The sequence below is a fragment of the Aptenodytes patagonicus genome, chromosome 1 (genome assembly GCF_965638725.1).
Source record: "Aptenodytes patagonicus chromosome 1, bAptPat1.pri.cur, whole genome shotgun sequence".
In the NCBI taxonomy this organism is placed as follows: Eukaryota; Metazoa; Chordata; class Aves; order Sphenisciformes; family Spheniscidae; genus Aptenodytes; species Aptenodytes patagonicus.
The window spans coordinates 192,106,320-192,112,531 of record NC_134949.1 but is presented as its reverse complement, the minus strand read 5'-3'; the positions used below and the strand labels follow the sequence as shown (position 1 = coordinate 192,112,531).

The 6,212-nt window shown below is 41.0% G+C and overlaps 1 long non-coding RNA gene across 1 annotated transcript; it reads left to right on the top strand.

Annotated features, from left to right (window-relative positions):
- Window positions 1-492: 492 nt before the first annotated feature.
- LOC143159365 (uncharacterized) lies at window positions 493-3,365 on the top strand. Its single transcript, XR_012995178.1, has 3 exons — window positions 493-612; window positions 1,817-1,996; window positions 3,299-3,365. It is a non-coding gene; the product is annotated as an uncharacterized LOC143159365 (long non-coding RNA).
- Window positions 3,366-6,212: the final 2,847 nt, after the last annotated feature.

Sequence of the window (6,212 nt, the reverse complement as noted above, 5' to 3'; positions counted from 1 at the left end):
CACCGAACTCACTGAATGCTGCTCCGTGCAACAAAACCCGCGGTGCTGAGCATCAGATGGTGCGAGGCAGAAGGTACGGTGAAGAAATCCAAGATAATGATTTTATTTGTTCAGGACATTTAAGTTTTTTAAATCGGCAAATTAAGACAATGCAATTAGTTAACAACAAACCGTATTTGCTTAGCCCATGAGTCTGAAGAACTGGCATCATTAAAATAGCACCTGTGGGTTATGTTTAATTACTGCATTTTTGAGGCAGAAGTATACATTTTAATTTTCTGCCTTTTAAAACTGAAGTCAAAGTTTAACAAGTTGATATTTATGAGAGAGGAGGTTTTAATTTACAGCACGAGCCCCCCTCGCGAGCAGCAGCGGTTTTTGCCCAGAAGCCACTAGGTGGCACAGCCCACTCACAATTCGCTCCCGAGCAGCAGCGGGGCTGGGGCTGCTGCAGTCGCAGCTGAGAGACATGTAAAAACGAGCAGGAGAAACGGCCAGCATGAAAAATTATGATGGAGGCTAGAAGACCCGTCAGGTATGGAGCCGCATTCTTGACTCCCGCTGGCAAACGGAGGAGGAGGCCTTGATGCAGAAGAGAAATAAGTGGTTCTTGTAAGTGGTGGTATTCAGTGAAGGGATGGAGGGAAAAGGTGTCTGCGTGATCTTGCACCACTGTCCTAAGATATTGTATCTTGTGTGTGCGTGTGTGACTGGCAATGCAGTATTCAGTCACTGACTGGCTTGCAATCTGTAGCTCCCTTTGCAGTTGGCTTAGAGGTATTGTAGGGGTTGATAAATCTCTGAGTAAGAAAGGTGGGGCAAAAAAACCCCAAGCTATTGTGCATAACACACATCTTTTTTGGCATGCTACAGGACTGCAGCAAAGTGATACTGGTCATATAGTGATTGCTTCTTGAATGCCCTTTCTGTAATCACTTTGGGGGAAAGATTGGCTTTGTTTATGTTCAGGACAGTGGTTAAGTGTGCTGGCAGTGCTTAAACAGCACGTGGCATTTCATAGCAGAGCCTAATTTTAAGTACACTTCAGTGATACGCTGCCAATAGATTAACATGGGGGATCCCACAAAATTATACCCTGTAGCTTGTAATAAAATCCATTTTCCAAAGCAACATGCGTTTGAAGAGAGGAGGGGATGGCAAATACACTTGTTTGTTTAGCCATTTAAACAAAAAAATATCTTTTCAAAGCATGGAAAGGAACTTGGCAAGCGAGCTGATGGGAAAGGCCAGATTCCTCAATGCGTACGGGGATTGCTGCCCTGTGAGCGGGGCTACGGGTCCCCTGTGGAGCATCCCTTGGATGCAAGGAATCTCCTGTATCTCCTTGGATACAGGGGATTTCTAGACACCTCTGCATCTTTATGCTGCCTTATGACAGTACAGCGGGTAGTCTGGGAGAAGGGAAGGATCGAGGCAAACCTCTGGTCTTTTGTAACAGTTGCTGTGTCCCTGGTGGGAGCTCGCAACAGGAGCACCATGAAGGGGCTGTCAGGCAGCAGCTCTGAGAGAGTTTCTGCATAGCAAATTGGGAGAGTGATTGAGGCACTGATAAGCTCGTTGTCTTCCTGGGGGTTTGGGACTTACTGCCAGATTGAACAGCCTGGGGTGTGCATATCTGTTTTTCCCAAAACAAGTAATAGGGTATCACACTCACACTGTTGCTTAGTTCCTGTCAGGATAGGATTTCATGCTGTATTTTCTGATCCTGAAGGCTGTGTTGCAGGTGGGTTAGGTCATTCAGGTACAGACAGCAAGACAGGATCCTGAAACCAAGCCTTTTTCTCTTCTTCCTCAGAGACTCGGGGAAAAGATGAGCTCAGGGCTTGTGTGCATCTAAAGTGCAGCTGCTGGCACAATCCCAACATCCCTACAGCTATCAAATGTTGGGGTGACTGGAGCACAAGGACTGAGCCTGGCACACATGCATCTACACCCTACACAAACCTCCCATTTCCAGGGGATGAGGTACTCTGAAGTGAGTTCAGTCTTCACTCTTGAAGCTGTGTTACTGTGCAGCCAAAGATGACAAGATCCCATGGGCCAGCAAATACTGAAAAGATCGCTGTGGTATGGCCCAGGGGTTAGTGTACACACATGGGAGAGGTTGTTTTTGGATTGCAGGCCTTCTTCAGGTTTCTGGTGGCATTTTTTTTATGCAGTGGCTGTTTCATGTAGAATAAATGTTAAATTTTTCATACTGTATCATGGACAACATGCCAGGAACTCAGCAGGCTGTCCCTGGCAAGAATAGCACAACAATGTTCAGAGGGGGAATGAATGACATCAGAAGCTGAAAACCACCCCAAACCTTCCATCGGTGTGGGAACAGGACTGTAGCCCAGAGCTGCTAGCAGAGCAAAGACCCCCATCATAAAATACCATTTGTAGCCTATTGTACCTGGTTTGCACTCTCTCCCGAATGTTGAAACTTTAAACAGTAAGACCTACTTAATCAAAATGCATGCAGTCATAACCTGGCTTTTAAATGACTTCTGGAATTTGCATGGTAAAATCAAAATCACGTACAGATTTTTTAACAGGAAGACTGTGGGTTAAAAAATGACTGAGACAAAGCAGAAAGAAAACCAAACATCAGACTGTATCACAATCAATCATTTCAGTATAATTAAACTCAGAAAATATACATTCTTTCACTTGTACATTGGAATTTTGATTATAAGGATATCACATTCACTAAAAAGTAGTTGTATTTTACTGTGTATAGCTCCATGGTTTCAGAGCACAACTTACTGCATTGTAATTAAGGCGCTTTTTTTTGCCCTTTTTTTTTTTTTTTTAACAGCCACACTAGTATTTTGTTCCTATGAGTATAGGATTTCAGCCTGTATTTCTTGATCCTGAAGACAAACCATCCTGGGCAGTGTGAAGGGGTTAGGCATAGATCAGTCAGGAATTAACAGGTTAGTTAATTTCAAGTGATTGAACTTTAAACAGCATTTGGATTATCCCATGCAAAAGCACCTCAAGCTGTAAATCACAGTGGTAAAACACAGTGATTCCTGAGGGTATATCAATTGCAAACCTTCCCTAATGATTTTAAAATCTCCCAAATGAATTGGTATATTGACACAACTCTGTCCACAGTGGGGCATATTTGTAGTTCAACAGCTATAAATCCTAGAACAGTTGAATAATCTTATACTAAAACCAACTCTGTAAATGTTATACACATCCACTGTACGTTCTCCAACCATATTAGCTAATTTAATAGCTCTAACAGAGTAATGCTATCTATTACTGCTGTCTCCGCTGGCAGGCTCACAACAAGAGGACGTGCATCTCGGGAAGCTGCAGCCATCCCACCACATTCACGGACCAGGTACCAATCAGTTGTGTAGGCACCCGGCTGCGCACGCTGGATGAAGGCGCTGGGAGGTTCCTGTTCCAGCTCTGATGGGGAGAGCAGGCATCAGTTTTATATAAATATATTGTTGATCTCCTGACGATTCACCTTTTCTGACTGTCTGAGCTCCTTCATTTTTAACCCAGAGTCCTTGCTCTAAACATAATTTTGGAGGAAAATAAAAGAAATCCACCATATATTGGCAGCTGTTAATTTATACTATCTACAATAACTTGAGTGCAAATAGGTGCATCAGAAGTATTGCTGGTATGAAGGAGTCCTGACTTTGATGGAAAGAGGGCAGATTTATGCTGGAGGTTGAGGTTCTCACAGTGTAGTATTCAGCTATGGTAGTGACAAGTGTTGATAGATTTGAAAATGGCGTCTTTCATAGTATGAGTAAAGGTAACATGCTGCATATGTCTGTAGGAAACCATTTCTTCTAATGACATTACATACATAATTAATGCTATGGACCTCATTATACATGAACAGTGGAATGGTTCTGAACTACTCAAGACATCCGTCTAAACAAATCAATGAAAAGTCTTGGTGATCTTTACCAAAGAAACCTCTTACGATCCAAATGTAAGTTTTTCCTGTTACAAACGGTGATCCTGTTGCTACCTTTAACTTTCACTTTTATAGAGAGTGAATTAATGCAGTAATGGCATCATCAAAGTTCCCTGCATTGTAATTACAAAGATCTGGTAGGGGTATATCCTTTTTCTAAACAATGTCACATCATTTTATGCTGATCCCTGATCCCACTTTCAATATATCTAGGATTACTCTACTGAACAGTACATAAAGCAAACATTCCCTGCAATCAATACTATAAAGGCCTGTCTGAGTCAGCTGCAAGTGCACTTTAGAAACGGCCTCTTCTTAAATCATGGCATGGCATTGGAGATCAAACAAAGCACTGAAGATGCTAATCCCTGAATTTACATCTCAGGGTTTCACAAAAGGGCATTTCCAGTGGAAGACCCAGCAAAAACTCACATACCCTGCACTGTAAGAGAAATGACAGTCTGTTTATTCATCCTTGTGCTCAAATGGCCTGATCCAAATCTCACTGAAGTTAATGAAGAGACTCTGACTCGGATTACAATGGGTTTTGGACTAGACATTTATTAAAATAAGTGTAAATATTTCTATTTTGTTAATGTAAAATTTCTCTCTAAGCAATTACATATACCAAGTCCTCAAGATGTTGAAATTCAAGGGTATAATTGAAGTTTATGAATTGTTTTATGTTCTGAGAATGTAGTGGCATTTTTGTTTTGGCTGTGATTTTTTACCACCTATCTGTGGTCCATGTGGTCCATATAAAGAAAAGCCATATACACAGACACTTAGATGTTCTCTACTATTTGCATGTTACCATTAATAAATGCAGAAGATATCTTGCTCTTTCATCTCCTTCTCCAGGTTCATTCTTCAACCTCTTTCTTTACTACACAAGTAATAGCAAGAAATAAAAGAAAATCTGATGATTGTCTTCTGGAATTAAAAGACACAAATCTCAAAAATATTGCTAAACAGAAAGTAAAAACCGGGTAAACTTATATTAAAAACATGAACAATCTCAAATGAAGTGTGGATATCTTCACTGAGGACATATGTCCTTTCACGGGATATGGTTGCTTACACTAACACATTGGGGCATGCATAAAGTTCTCATGTTATCTAGCCCTGGTCAAAACTCTTTCATTTCAAACTGTGCATTGCAAAGTTGAAAACTCAACATTATTTTTACTGATGGGAGTACCAGAAAACATTTGGTAGAGTACTATAAGCTAGTCTCCCTGGACTTCCTCCTGAGAAGGGTTAATTTGCATGCCTAATATTCAGAGTGTAATTCCCTCCCCTGGGCTAGACTTCCCAATTCACTGACAGGCCTCTGGCTGTTGTTTTGAGTGGTGTCTTCTCCATTCCCTCGGCTCCTGCGGGGATAAAGCTTAGTGGAGGATCCCAGACAATAAAAGAAACAGGACATTGACACTAAAACTCTCATGAGAGGCAGCAGGAACACAGACAAATGCAGCTTTGTATGTATCACTCAGAGAGAAATACCTCATTTAGGGGTGATAAGTTGAAATATTTTTGGCCTACTTTCTCAAGAAAACACATCTTTTGTGACTGTGCTCGTTGTCTGCCTACCCATTCATCTTTCAGTCATTTCCCCAAAAGCAATAACTTTTGAACTTTTTTGGCAATGTTGATCTTAGCACAAAAAAAAAAAAAAAAAAAAAAAAGAAAGAATACAAATTAAGTCCCTACATGTTTCTTGAATATAGGCAACTATGTAGAGAAAGGGGGCGTATGTCAGTGACCCACAGAGGGAGCATGTTGCTGCCAGGCGAACAGTTATCTGCTCTGTTTCACCATGAGGATGCCCATCACCAAACTCAGAGCATACCATAAATAGGGACAAAAGTCTGCAGACAGTTACAGGTACTGTAAGGAGAAAGAGGGTAAAAATCAAAGAGAAAGGTAGGGTTATTATGGGAAAACACTGGGGGTATGGGATGCAGTTAAGGATTTTAAAAGAACACGTAGATATTATATGAAGATGACTGGGAATGTAAGAAAGGTATGGAAATATATTTCAACAGTCTATTCACTCACTTATTGAATATTGCAGTTTGTCTTATCCAAAGCAATGTATTTAAATCTGAATCTAGGTATGTATGTATTTGTTGTTTTGGATCAGATTAACCCAGAATATGTTTTTATTGACCCAAACTGAAACATGTCACTACAGATAAGCCTCGTCTGACCAAGTATAAACATCTTCCGTGCAGAACTTGCTATCAGCCTC